A 14,429-nucleotide genomic window follows, 5' to 3' on the forward strand; every position below is an offset into this window, starting at 1 on the left:
TATATATATATATATATATATATACTAAGACAAACATTTGACTGATGCTAACTGTTACAATTTACCTGCAAATTTAACTTGAAGACAGACTTAGGAACAGAACTTGTTCATAATCTGGGGACTGGTTGTACTTAAAAATCTATGAAACCTAACTCTGTAAATGTTATAAATATACTCTGATGAAGTCTTGCTCTGAGGGTTCCAATCTAATAGAAATAAACATATGAGAGCCTAACAAATAAACAAGGCACTAAAGGTCGCTACTGGATTTTCTCCCACTGAAGCGGGGAAACAAGGGAGCCGAAGACAGAGTTGGACTGTGGGAGTTGGAATCGACTCAACAGCACACAACAGCATACAATGAGAAGATGAAACTTGAAATTCAAAGTCAGGCTAGGTGCAGAGTGAAAACTAAAAGGAATTAGAACCTTTTTTATTTTCTTAAGTAAACAATTTAAGAATATATCCATGTTGTTTAGCTACTGAAAGAGTCAATGAGATTGTCTAACAAAATTCAGGTGTTAATCAATACGTTGCAAAGGAGTTTTTAGAAAATATTTCACGGTGTACATTAAGATCTGTTAACTTTTGGGATCTCAATACAGAAATTTAACTTTCTTCTCAGAAAGGGTAACCATGAAATTGGCACCCTGGGGTTTCATGTGAAGTTTACCAAAAACATTTGATCATTCTTACCAGGTTTCTAAAGAAGTAAACTTGTCTTTCCTGCAATGATTACAGCATGATTCTTTTACAATAATTATTTACAAAACATACATTTCTGTTTGACATTTTTGTTTCAGCATTTGAACTAAACTAAACTAAATTAACTAAACCAAATTTTAGTTTACAGATGCATATGTCTTACTTAGGGAACACCTATGGTCCAAGGGAAGTACATCTTCTCTGAATCCTAAGACAATTATTTTTGAAAGTCTAAAACAATAAAAAAAGATGACTTATCTTTCAAATTATGAAATATCATAACATTGATTGTTTCAGTTTCTTAAGTGAATAATTACTTTATAATAATAAATAATAAAAGGTGGAATTTACTGTCAAGCTTAAAAAAATAAGCTTATATAAAACTACCATAAAATGATACAAGATGTTTTAAGGCATTTTAGCATTTATTCTATCGAGAGTAACTTCAGTTTACAGGTCTGTCACTCCAATAAACTTAAAGTTCCTCTAGAGCAGAGTATGCATTTGTCACTGTAATCCTATCTGCCTAGTGCTCTGTGTAGCATATACAAGATTCTCCATAAATGTTTGCTGATTCTACTGGGTAAGTAAGCAGGGGAGACACTAATAAAAATATATTTCAGTTTAGTTTGTGAGAATTAGGTGAGTATTCTGGTGGGAGAATGACAGGAGACAAGGAGCCCAGTTAAGGAGAAAGATGTGACTGGAATAATCTAGGTGTACGGTGATTCAGAATCTAACTACTGGCAGTGAGAACGGAAAGAAAAGGAATGGATCAAACAGTCTAGGGGCTTAAAAAAATGCAAACTATCAAAAAAGGAAAAAAAAGAGATAACGAATTTTGGATCCTGCAAAACTAGGAGACACATGGAAAGATTGATGGTATAGGACATGGGATTTTGGATTTCCAAGCCTGAAATTCTCAGGGGTCAGCTCTGAAGGAGCAGTGTGCAGACAGGATGAGAAGGCTAGACACTCACAGTGATCAGCGTTCAGAGACACACAGGGGACAGGGATGCTGAAGCCAGCCCTAGTGATGGATGTGAGTGTGGGAAGGGATGGAAGGAGTCTTGAAAAGGAAGGAATAAGCTAAGTATATAATACTATATACTAAGGAATAGTGGTCATTGTGGCATCATAGAAATCAAAGGAGATGATACTTTCATAAAAGAAGTCTATGGTATAAGTGGGACATTGGTTAGTTCAGTGGTAGAATTCTCACCTTCCAGGTGGGAGACCTGGGTTTGATTTCTGGCCAATACATCTCATGCACGGCTACCACCTATCTGTCAGTGGAGGCTGTGTCTTGCTATGAAGCTGAACAGAGTTTAGCAGAGTTTATAGACTAAGATTAGGAAGAAAGCCTGTTGATCTAACTTTTGAAAACCAGTTAATGAAAACAGTTGGATCACAATGGTCTGATCTGCAAATGACTGTGGGGATACAGCAGGACCAGGCAGCATTTCATTCCATTGTGCTTGAGGTCACCAAGAGTTGGGGGCCGGCTTGACAGCAGCTGACAACAACAAAAGCAAAAAAAAAAAAAAACTAAACTACTGTCAAGTCAATTCCAACTCACCACGACCCTATAGGACAGAGTAGAACTGCCCTATAGTGTTTCCAAGGCTGTAAATCTTTAGGGAAGCAGACTGCCACATCTTTCTCTCAAGGAGCGGCTGGTGGGTTGGAACCACTGACCTTTTGGTCAGCAACAGAGGACTTTAACCACTGTGCCACCAGGGTCCTTAAACAACAACAACAATGGTATAAGTGTTACCATGGAGGCAAATGAATAGGGAAAAGAACTTCTGATCAGGCCATTCTCCTGTTATTTCTTGTAATAAAGATCACAAGAGAAAGAACTCATTTATGGTGGCAGGTGACAAAACACCTTTAAGAGGCCTTGCTGGCATTTTCCGCCCTCAGTGGTCCAGCCCTAATCTATCTATCTGGTCTTCTCCCCGGGTGTATAAAGCCAGGCATTCCACCCATCATTGTTTTTCAGTTCCTTTCTGCATGTTCTCATCTCTATTTTCTCTTTTCAGAGAGCCTTTCCCCTACAAAATCACACCTGTCGAAATCTCACTCTCAAGCTTTATCTTAAGGGTTTCTTCCTTCCGAGAAATCTCCATCCCTGTCAGGCAGATGTCTTGAGTTCCTTTGAACTTTCATGTCAGTTTTCAACTTTCTCACGACACTTAAAACATTGTTTGTGTTTTCTGGTTTCTTTTGCTAGACATATTTCTCTCCCTTGGAATAGAATAAAGATCAGACTCAGCTTTTACGACATCTCTGGATGCTTGGAAAAGAAAATTGTGCTTTGCATATTGTATTTATTCCTCCATTTAACAATCCTAGGGCTGACTCTGTACCAGATGCTGTTTTAAGCCCTGTGGCTCAATGATTAAGTGTTCGGCTGCTAACCAAAAGGCTGGCAGTTCAAACCCACCCAGCAACTCCGAAGGGAGAAAGAACTAGTGATCTGCTCCCATAAAGATTACAGATGGGGTCATTATGAGTCAGAATCGACTAGACAGCACCTAACAGCAACAAAAATAGCAGTGAAAAGATGGAATGGGCCCCTAACCTCAGGATTTCTGTGTTTTTGGAATTGTATTTACTAGTTAAGGGTCCTTCCAATTCTAAAGATTTATTAGTCTAGTGATAATTTCCTAATTATAGTAGGCTTTTTTTTCTACCCATTTAAATATCCTCCAGTGAGATAGTCTTATAATTATTTTCTGCCTGAAAGAATATATCAGAAAGATAACTTTAAAATAGAATACTGATTACAACCATCATTAAGAAGATAAACCTATAGACAAGCTCTTTTCTCAGACAAAATAAACATCTAATTTTTTGGAGCTAAGCTTACAAACACTGGGCAGAATGTCCTAGAAGAAGGAAGATTCTTTGGTATAATGAGTTTTGAATATTTTCAGTGTATCACTGGAAATATAATTTAATATATCAGCCTCAGAGAGAAGCTGCTTTTTTCATTCAAGCAGTAACAGCAATATCTAATATGTGCAAGTTGGCAGTATGCACGGAAACATTTAAAACTACTCCTTGAATGGCAATTCCCATTGGAGGCAAGCAGCATTGTTCCTGATAAATATAATGCATTAAAAAAATGATGACATATTATGCCATTGAGACAGTGACTAGCACTCAGTAGCTATTGCTAAATGCATCCTAGAAACAGGAAGATGAAAATATCATAATATTAACATTAACTGGTAGAAGTAGAAATTTGGGGAAATAAGATATTCTATGTCACAAAGACAAAGAACATGTAAGAACTGTGTTATGGGTCAACTCCCTGAATTTTGTGTCAACATTTCAAGTAATAATGAATGGAAGCCCTCTCATTTTTTTCTACTAGGCAAAAATTTTGTCCCTGTATTCTCTCCTGTAGAGTAATGATCAAGAAATTTGTTGATCTCAGTTCTGATATACTTAGCAGCTTTTATTGTATATATTAACAAACATAAGAAATCCTTATTCCATATAACTTACTTTTGATTATATTACAAAATATTTTAAAATCTTCAGGATTTATTTTTTATCCACCTATAATTTCAACTTTTTATCTATCAAAACTTGATATTCATTGAATATTTCTAAAAATAAAAAAAAATTAGAATAGGCCATATACTTGGAAGATTTTAAAGCCAGAAACACTGGAAGGCTGGGGATGAATGTTAATTTAGAAAGATATCAAATGATCTAACCTCTATAATAAAAGAGAATGATGAAATTTCCTCCCATTTTTATATTGACCAATAGCCTGTACCCACCCATTTTCAAATACTGATCAAATGTGCAAATCCTTCTCTACTATTATATGATTTTACCTGACCTTCTATGCACAGAATTTCTTCTTAATTGCCACTAACATCTTTCTCATCAACTTCACATAATATGTATTCACTATGTACTGTGCACGGAGCCCTGGTGGTGCAGTGGCTAAGAGCCTGGCTGCTAACCAAAAGGCCAGCAGTTAAAATCCACCAGCTGCTCCTTGGAAACCCTCTGGGGCAGTTCTACTCTGTTCTATAGGGTCGCTATGAGTCAGAATTGACTCAGTGGCAATGGGTTTGGTTTTTTTTTTTTTTTTTGTATGTACTGTGCACAGGGTATTGGGGAGCGGATTGGGGAAACAGGACTTGGAGAAACAGGACTTCTATTATATGTGTTCTCCGTGTCTTGATTTTCTTTCTCTAATGCTTTATTAGTTCACCTAAATATTTTAGGTCACTATATCCTAAAAATTGTAGGATGCCTCAGAGTTTTTAATCTCATGTAAATCTTCAAGATTTTGGTATGTGATTACCCTGAACTTATTGGAGCAGGGATCCCCCCCCTTTTTTTTTTTGACTATTTTTAAGTCCTCAGAACACAATTGGTAATACACCATATTACAGTGAAAAGAGTAGGGCAGAAGGACAAACACTGATCCAGGAACAGTAACTGCTAAGGATGACCAATTTTTCATTCAGTGGTTATTAGTAACAAGATATAACCTGTCCATCTTCAGAAATATCAACAAGAGTATCTTGTGTAATGGAGTCCCTAGATGATGCAAATTGTAATGCACTTGACCGCTAACTGAAAGGATGGAGGTTCAAGTCCACTCAGAGATATCTCGGAAGAAAATCTTGGTGATCTACTTCCAAAAAATCAGCCATTGAAAATCCTATAGAGCACAGTTCTACCCTTACACACATGAGGTTTCCATGAGTCGGAGTTGGCTCAATGGCAACCGGTATTTTGTGTAATAATCAGCTTTTGTCCTGGAGAGATAAGTCTATTCTCTGGATTATGTCCTTCACTTGCTTTTGATAAAAGACCCCTAATTAAATTCTTTGAGCAAACAAAGTAAATGGAAGATTAAGTCTTTTTCTTCAGTGAATTTCTTAAGATATATCCAAGATTTGTTTTAAATATTTCAAAGTCTGAGGAAATGTATAGGCAGAGAGTAAGAACCCAAGAAGTCAAATAGGGAGAGCTGCAAAGTATTTAATTTGTAACTGGAACTAGTACAAAGATTAATCTGAAAGAATTGTTAAAGATAATTTCCTTAGAAGTAATCTTCTCACTGTTGAATTTCTCTTTTTTTTTTTGTTCATATTCCCTTGTTAAATTGTTTCATTTCCGATAAATATATATACCTTTACTCCTAAGAGGTAAATATCTTGAAATAATTTTCATTCTGAGGCTATACATCCAAACAGCAAAAGCTAAAATATTCTAAACTGAATAAAGTCCAATACACAAAGTATTCTAAACCTAATCAACTCTTCATCAGGAAGATTTTTCAAAGCCGATTTCGTGTAATAATTTTTTCATATCAATTTCAGGACCTTGCTTTTACAGTGAAGGTTGTTTTTGTTGTGTGCCATTGAGTCGATTTCAACTCATAGTGACCCTACAGGACACAGTAGAACTGCCCCATAGGAAAATGTCTCAGAAAAGTAGACTTAATCTTATAATTCATTAAAATTAAAAAGAAAACAGAAGTTAAGACATTACCTGTATACGCTTATATGCCTTTATATTTTTGCCCAAACTACTTCCCTTTCAAAATTTTCCATCAATCCAGTGATAGTCTAATTTCTTTACATAGTTTTATGGCTCCATAAAGGAGTCCTGGTGGCGAGGTGGTTAAGTGCTCAGCTGCTAATGGAAAGGTCATCGAATCGAACCCACCAGCCGCTCCACGCAAGAAAGATGTGGCAGTCTGTTTCCGTAAAGATTACAGCCTTGGAAACCCTGTGGGGTGGTTCTACTCTGTCCTACAGGGTCGCTGTGAGTCAGGATAGACTCAACAGCAATTTTTTTTTTTTAAGGCAGGAATTATCTTTTATTTATCCTTGCATCATTGATGTTTAGTACAATGTCTGATAAAAAATAAACACTCATTAAATGTTCATGGCATTGGTGAATAATTGAAACTATTCCAGGCCATCACTGCATTTTAAATAATTATATTTTTTGGAAGGCTTTAATTTATAGATTGTGTAATTCAATTTCTTTATTTTGAAACAAGCAAATAAATCTGTGGAGATTAAGTAATGATGACCTGGGTCACATCACTAAAGAGCAGGTTCAGGGACTTGAACTGAATCTAACTCTGAATGTAATGATCTCACAAGGCACCAGGCTCTTTTCATCTTTAGGTTTTTAATGACGATTAGCGTGCTCCGAACCACAGGAGATAGGTTAGTCAACTGGACAAAGAAAGGACCATCGGGAGTCCTAGTTGTTTGAAATATCAGTCACTATACATAGTCATATTTCATATTTTTCAGACTTGCTCAGGGATGCCAGAAAAAGAAAGGAGAAAACAAAAGACTGCAGTCATGTCTTTATTCTTGGTAATCCACTTTGTGAATTGTCAGCAGACAGCTTTCCCCTGTCACTCAGCATCATTCCAAGTCAACTCACCTCTCTCTGTCAGTTGCTTGGAGAGCTCACGAACTGAACTGTACGATGTATCCTGAAGCTAAATATGAACACATATCAGCTGATTTTTTCATACATATTTCATTGCTTCCTGCCATTAGTAGGGATAATAGTGTTTATCAAAATATTTGTTTGAGGTTGACAGTGTTAAGACTACTTGTAAATCACTTTACCTGAGACTGAGAATGTATTTTCCCATGGAAATGACATTATGCATTGTGGTTATGTCTAGAGGCCAGTAAAAAAACAGGATATTGATGTATGTGACACAGATATTAGTTGCATATGTAATATTTCTGGTACAGAACAAAGCAATAATAATACTGTTGAAACAAATATTGTTTAAACATATGCAAATGAAGGGCTGGTGGAGTGCCTCAGAAATGTCCATCTCATCCCCAAAGTAGCATAAGGTCCATGACATTCCCAAAGGTCAAGCAGTGGGAGTGGTGGTGGAATAATCAAGTCTAGAACAGTCAGGAGGACCTGGAAGCTCTTAGGATGGTGAGAAGGGAGGCAAGGTTGCAGACAATAAGAGAAGTAACTGCAGAAACGTTTTCCTTTTGCTTTTAATTATGCTTCCTTTCTCTATTTTTCATTCTTACCTATGTGACCCTGAAAATTTTATTTCCCTCTTGAGCCTCAGTTTATTCCTATGCTTGTTGGGTATTAGAACAACTAAACTGTTGGACTGCAGTCAGGATTAGAAATAATAAATACATCTAAAGCCCTTAATATAGTGACTGGCACATAGTAGGAAGGCATTCTATGAATGGTGTCTATCATCGCAGTTACCACTGCTTTACTAATATGATGACAACTACTATTATTCTGTTCTTCTCATCATTACCTATTTCACTGTTAGCTTGCTTAATAAATGGACTGACTCTAGAGGATGAAGCTTTATTTTGTTTCCCATCATGGCCTTCAAACACCCTCTCTTGGGTCTTTCTTCCCTTACCCTTGATGACATCTCAGGAATACTCCGTATTATTTCAGGTATTCATAAATAGTATATTTTTTTAGGTATTAGAGTGAAGACTTAACAAATAAAAATTTCTGCCTCACAGTTTAAAGCTAATGCTTGCTCCCATACATTTAGACCGAACCTATAGCACAAGGCCTGGAGAGATGGTGGTCTGTTCTTTCACTCCCTCCCTTTTCTGCAACCTTGACAATTAGTAGGTGGAGAAGAAGTGGAAGAAAAGGGGGTTGAGCATTTTCTTTTAACTTAGCTAATGCTACTTGGAACTCTCTTGATTATTGGGCAGGCATGATGTCATGGCAGATACCAAAATCCAAGAGGTGAATTTATGGTTTCTTCAGACACTGTCATCTTCCTCTGCCCCCCTGCCAGGGCTCTATGACACTGCCATTCTCTGACTTGAGTAATAGACTCTCAGGTTGACCCTCCCCCCTCGTCTACCTCCCCAGGTCCAGCTCTCAGTGGTAAACCCACTGTCTTTTTCTGCTGGGATCAACTTGTTTGAATAAGTTGATCACTATCACTTCTGCTCTTTTTGCTTGTTCCCTTTGCAAGCTACATCACAGCTTTTCCCCTCAGACTTCACCAGGTGGGAGTCTATGGTATGGCAGGAGACACATTGCGTGAATTTTTATTCCTATCAATTCCCTCTAAAGATTCTTCTCTCTAATGAATTAATCTTTCTTCCATCTGGAGATGTGTATATATTCTCCCTTTGGACTGTAAAATAACTTACTGTCCACTGCCTTCAACATTGAGAATTTGCTTTGGTGAAACAGAATAAATGCTACTTATTCCCCTAGTACCCTGTATTACTAGCACACATGAAGGAGTACTACGGGGAGGAAGGTGAGAGATGATATTGAGGAGAATATGAAAGTGGCAGAGAGGACTTCTCTCTCACCTCCTCCTTCCTGTTTACCTTCATCATGTTCTTATATCCTCAACAAAAAATAAGTTGCATTTGGAAGAAGAAGAATGAAGAGATACGGCTGATAACGGATAGAATGGGGATTAGTGGGCCTTTGAAGAGACAGCAGGATCTGCCATAGTAAAAGAGAACGTGAGAGAAAACCCATGTATCAGCAAAGAAGATTCATATATAAGATATATGTAAACTTACATATCAAAACCTTAAGAATACCAATATGGGACCTGGTTTCTGGCAGTAAAGAGCTTATAACTTCATTGGAAAAACAATAATTCATGTAGGAAACCGTTAAAGTAACATATAACAATATATATTACAAAATACCATCATACACTAGAGAGTAAGCTTTAGGGGAAACTTCACCAGGGGCTGAAGTTGATCCAGGAAAAAGTCATATAGGAATTAGAAGCTAAGGTGAGACATGAGCAATGAGAGAGATGTTTTTTATTTTTGATAGCTTTTTAAAATGATGAAAGTACTTCAATATAAAAATTTTGAAAACAAAAATTATAAAAAAGGAGGGTCAAAATTGATCCTACTACCCCTGGTGGCACAGTGGGTAAGCGCTCAGCAGCTAACCGAAAGGTCAGTGGTTCAGACTCACTAGTTGCTCTGCAGAGAAAGATGTAGCAGTGTCCTTCCATTTAAATATTACAGCCCTGGTAGAAATAGAAATACCATACAATCCAGCAATCTCACTCTTAGGAATATACCCTAGAGAAATAAGAGGCATCACACGAATAGACATATGCACATCCATGTTCATTGCAGCATTGTTCACAATAGCAAAAAGATGGAAACAACCTAGATGCCCATCAACAGATGAATGGATAAACAAACTATGGTACATACACACAATGGAGTACTATGCAATGAGAAAGAATAACAATGAATCTGTGAACCATCTCATAACATGGATGAAACTGGAGGACATGATGCTGAGTGAAATAAGTCAATCACAAAAGGACAAATATTGTATGAGAGCACTACTGTAAAAAATCATGAAAAGGTTTACGCAAAAAGAAACAATCTTTGATGGTTACGAGGGATGGGAAGGGTGAGGGGGAATACTAAATAGACAATAGATAAGTGATAACTTTGGTGAAGGGCAAGATAGTACAGAATACTGGGGAAGCCAGCACAACTTGTACAAGGAAAGGTCATGGAAACTCCGTAGACACATCCAAACTTCCCGAGGGACTGAATTGCTGGGCAGAGGGCCATGGGGACCATGGTCTCGGGGAACATCTAGCTCAACTGGCGTAACATAGTTTATAAAGAAAATGTTCTACATTCTACCTTGGTGAGTAGCGCCTGGGGTCTTAAAAGCCTCTGAGCAGCCATCTAAGATACTCTACTGGTCTCACCCCTTCGGGAGCAAGGTAGAATAAGGAAAACAAGATACAAGGGAAAGATTAGTCCAAAGGACTAATGGACCACAACTACCATGGCCTCCACCAGACTGAGTCCAGTACAACTAGATGGTGCCTGGCTATCACCACTGACTGCTCTGACAGGGATCACAGTAGAGAGTCCTGGACAGAGCTGGAGAAGAATGTAGAACAAAATTCTAACTCACAAAAAATGATCATCGAGAGTATGGCCCCTGGACACCATTTTAGCTCGGTAATGAAGTCACTCCCCAGGTTCACCCTTCAGCCAAAGGTTAGACAGCCCCATAAAACAAAACAAGACTAATGGGGCACAACAGCCCAGAGACAAGGACTTAGAAGGCATGAGGGGACAGGAAAGCTGGTAATAGGGAACTCGAGGTTGAGAAAGGAGAGTATTGACATGTCTTAGGGTTGTTAACCAATGTCATAAAACAATATGTGTACTAACTGTTTAATGAGAACCTACTTATTCTGTAAACCTTCATCTAAAGTACAATTTAAACAAAGAAAAAAAAGTTTCATTTTAAAATAAAATTTAGAGTGCAGTGGCTGTTGGCCACCGGGAAGACCTTCCGCGGGAGCCAGGCCAACTCAGAGTCAGAAGAAGATGAACAGGACTCAGAGGAGGTTCGATTAAAACAGGAAGAAACCCGAGACGTGCAGAACTTGAGAAAGAGGCCCAATGGGGTGAGTGCTGTGGCCTTGCTGGTGGGGGAGAAAGTACAGGAAGAGACCACTCTAGCGGATGATCCCTTTCAGATGAAGATAGGTGGTATGGTGGATGTGAAGAAACTGAAGGAGAGGGTCAAAGATAAGATTAGTGAAGAAGAAGACCTCCACCTGGGGACATGGTTTTCCGCAGAAACCAACCGAAGGGATGAGGATGCAGACATGATGAAATATATTGAGACAGAGCTGAAGAAGAGGAAAGGGATTGTGGAACACGAGGAACAGAAAGTAAAGCCAAAGAATGCAGAGGACTGTCTTTATGAACTTCCAGAAAACATCCGTGTTTCCTCAGCAAAGAAAACTGAGGAGATGCTTTCCAACCAGATGCTGAGCAGCATCCCTGAGGTGGACCTCGGCACTGATGCCAAAATAAATATTATTTCCACGGAGGATGCCAAGGCCCGACTGCTGGCAGAGCAGCAGAACAAGAAGAAAGACAGTGAGACGTTCTTTGTGGCCACCAACATTGCTGTGAATTATGTGCAGCACAACCGATTTTATCGTGAGGAGCTCAACACCCTCATACGGAGAAACAAAGAAGAAAGTAAAGCCCAGCCCTTGAGAGTGGGCGACATGGAGAAGACAGAGCCTGAGCAGTCTCCTCCTAACTGCAAGCGTCCCCCTAATGAGAAGGCCACTGATGACTATCACTATGAGAAGTTCAAGAAGATGAATAAGCGGTACTGAGGGTGGCTGATGCGGAGAAATGCAGGATGGGATGTAAATAGCACCTCCTCTGCCCACGAAAACAGGTTTCATGGACAAGCCCTGATGATTTATTAGTGGACAGTTCCAAAAACAGATTCTTAGTGCTGCTGCTTACATGCTGGATTTTTCAAGCAATTAATTTATAACCTTTTGAAACAAAATGTACAGTTTTCCTATTTGGGGACAAACTCTATATTCTTGTGAGCATTATTAAATCTTATTTGTAAATATGTTGACTTTCTGTTTGTTATGGATCAGGAGGAAACAGCTGTGTGTTCAGGTGAGATAATACCCTTTAGATTGTGCTTTTATTATCATATATGCAATCATGTCTTCTTTCAAATATCTGGAATGGGGTTCAGAACTACGTACTTCATTGCAGCCTGTCTAGAGTGGATCCATCTGGCAGCAGAAATATGTAGGATGGGACCAAAGGGACACTCATATTTTCTGGCTTTTACAAAGTTATCTGTTTCTTTTCAGTAAAAAAAAAAATTCTATTTCTATCACTTTTAGCACATAATTATTAAATATGAAATGAATCCAACTTTGATGCTTGTAATGTGTTTCTTTAACCAACATTAGGTATAATTTTTAAGAGTCCAGGGGTTGGACAGCTCAAATGCAAAACTGAATTACTAAGATAGACTTTCTCATTTAGTTCAAAAGACACGGACATGCTCCCCCCAATCCAGTGTCCATTCACTGTTCCATTCATGGCTATTTGTGCTGTCATTTTTCCTGAGCACTAACACATGTCAGGATGAGCAAGGAACAGGTCAATTAACTTTTGGGCTGATTTAGAGTGGGTGTTGCTTTTAGAGATTTGGCTCTGGAGTCAGTCAGGTCTGAGCCCTGCTCACAGCTTACTAATTGTGCCCTTGGACAAATATCTTTCTCTCTGAGCCTCAGTTCTGTCATCTGTAAAATGAAAATTCTTTCGTTTTCTTCACTAGAATGCAAGGTCAATGAAGGCAGGAAGTATGTATCCCTTATTTTTTCTTTGAATCCTCAGGACCTAGCCCATTGCCTGATATGTAGGTGGTCCTCAAAAATATGACGGAATCAATGAGGAAATAATCCTTACCTCCAGCATTGTGAGGATTAGAGATGACATGCGAACTGTTTGGCTTATAATAGGTGCTCAATACCATTTGTTATTTTTACTATAATGTGTGGTGCTGTGAATTACTTAATACGGCCCTTCTGGCCATATCTTTGTGATTCCCACACAATGATTGGGTGGGACCATACAGATAGGGTTCTTATGGCCCTTCAAGGGGATCGGACAGCTTGCTGCTAAAGCAAATAAGGTGTATGGGATCTGTGATGGTTAAGGTTATGTGTCAACTTGGCTGGGCCATGATTTTCAGTGGTTTGGCAGTTATGTAATGATATAATTTGGCACACATGCAATGATGTAGCCATCCTCAATTTTGTGATCTGATGTAATTGTCCTCCATTTTGTGATCTGATGTAATTATCCCCCATTTTGTGATATGTTGTCAATCCTAGCCTCTGTGCCTGTGGTTATGGTCCCATTTTGGGGTGAATTGTATGTTATGTTAATGAGGCAGGATTAGGGTGAGATGTATCTTGAGTAATCGCCTTACTAGAGGGTGTGACTCAAGTCACCACCCTTACTACCCTTCTTCTAGTCACACCCTTGCATTGCCTTGCTCAAGTAAGTGGAGTTTCCTTGAGGGTATGGTCTGCATCCAATATACGTATGCTCTGGCAAAGCTCTCTCTCTTGCTCTGGATCCTGCATCTGGCTCATCATCTGACCTCCAGTTCTTGGAACTTGAACCAGCAGCCTATCATCTGACCTGATTCACCAGCTTCTGCAGCCTTGTGAGCCAGCAGGCTGTCACTGACCTGCCGATTTGGGTTCATCAGCCCCTGCAAGCAGAGTCAGGAGAAGCCTCCAGCCTGATACCTGACCCACAGATTTGGGACCTGCCAGCCTCCACAACCACGTGAGCCATTTCCTTGATGGTTTGTGAGTTCTGTGAGATTTTGCAACAAATTATGGAACCCAAAGATGGGAGGGAAAGAACGGAGGGGAGGAGGAGTATAGTTGATATTAGAGATGATGGACTGACACATCAGTTTAGAAAAGTTGGACATTTGGGACATCTTTAACCTCTACCTCATAGGAACTAACTTTGTGCTGATTTTTATAAAAGAAGTTATTCATTCACGATGTCAAAAAGTTGAACTTTAAAAATATTTCAGCAGAGACCAGGCAACACGGCGCTATAGTCAGAAGAACCACACCATCCCTCTGCAGCAAAGATCAGAAAAACTAAGTCAAACAGAGTCACATGTCAATCCTAAAACCCTAAGCATCAAATGAAGAGATAAAGAACTCAGCCAAGCACCGAATGGAATAAGAAACTGACCAAGAACGGAGAGTGAGGAGAGATACACGCAGAGGTCCCCATCAGCTACTGCAGCACAGATCTGCCATCTTGGACTCCTACTGGAGATCAGCGAACGGGGCTACG

The 14,429-nt window shown here is 38.9% G+C and overlaps 1 pseudogene; it reads left to right on the forward strand.

The window, feature by feature from the left end:
• Nucleotides 1-13,410, forward strand: part of LOC105756497 (telomere length and silencing protein 1 homolog pseudogene) — a 17,308-nt pseudogene extending 3,898 nt beyond the window's left edge.
• The last annotated feature ends 1,019 nt before the right edge of the window (nucleotides 13,411-14,429 follow it).

The sequence above is a fragment of the Trichechus manatus genome, unplaced genomic scaffold (genome assembly GCF_000243295.1).
Source record: "Trichechus manatus latirostris isolate Lorelei unplaced genomic scaffold, TriManLat1.0 scaffold00075, whole genome shotgun sequence".
NCBI classification, from domain to species: domain Eukaryota; kingdom Metazoa; phylum Chordata; class Mammalia; order Sirenia; family Trichechidae; genus Trichechus; species Trichechus manatus.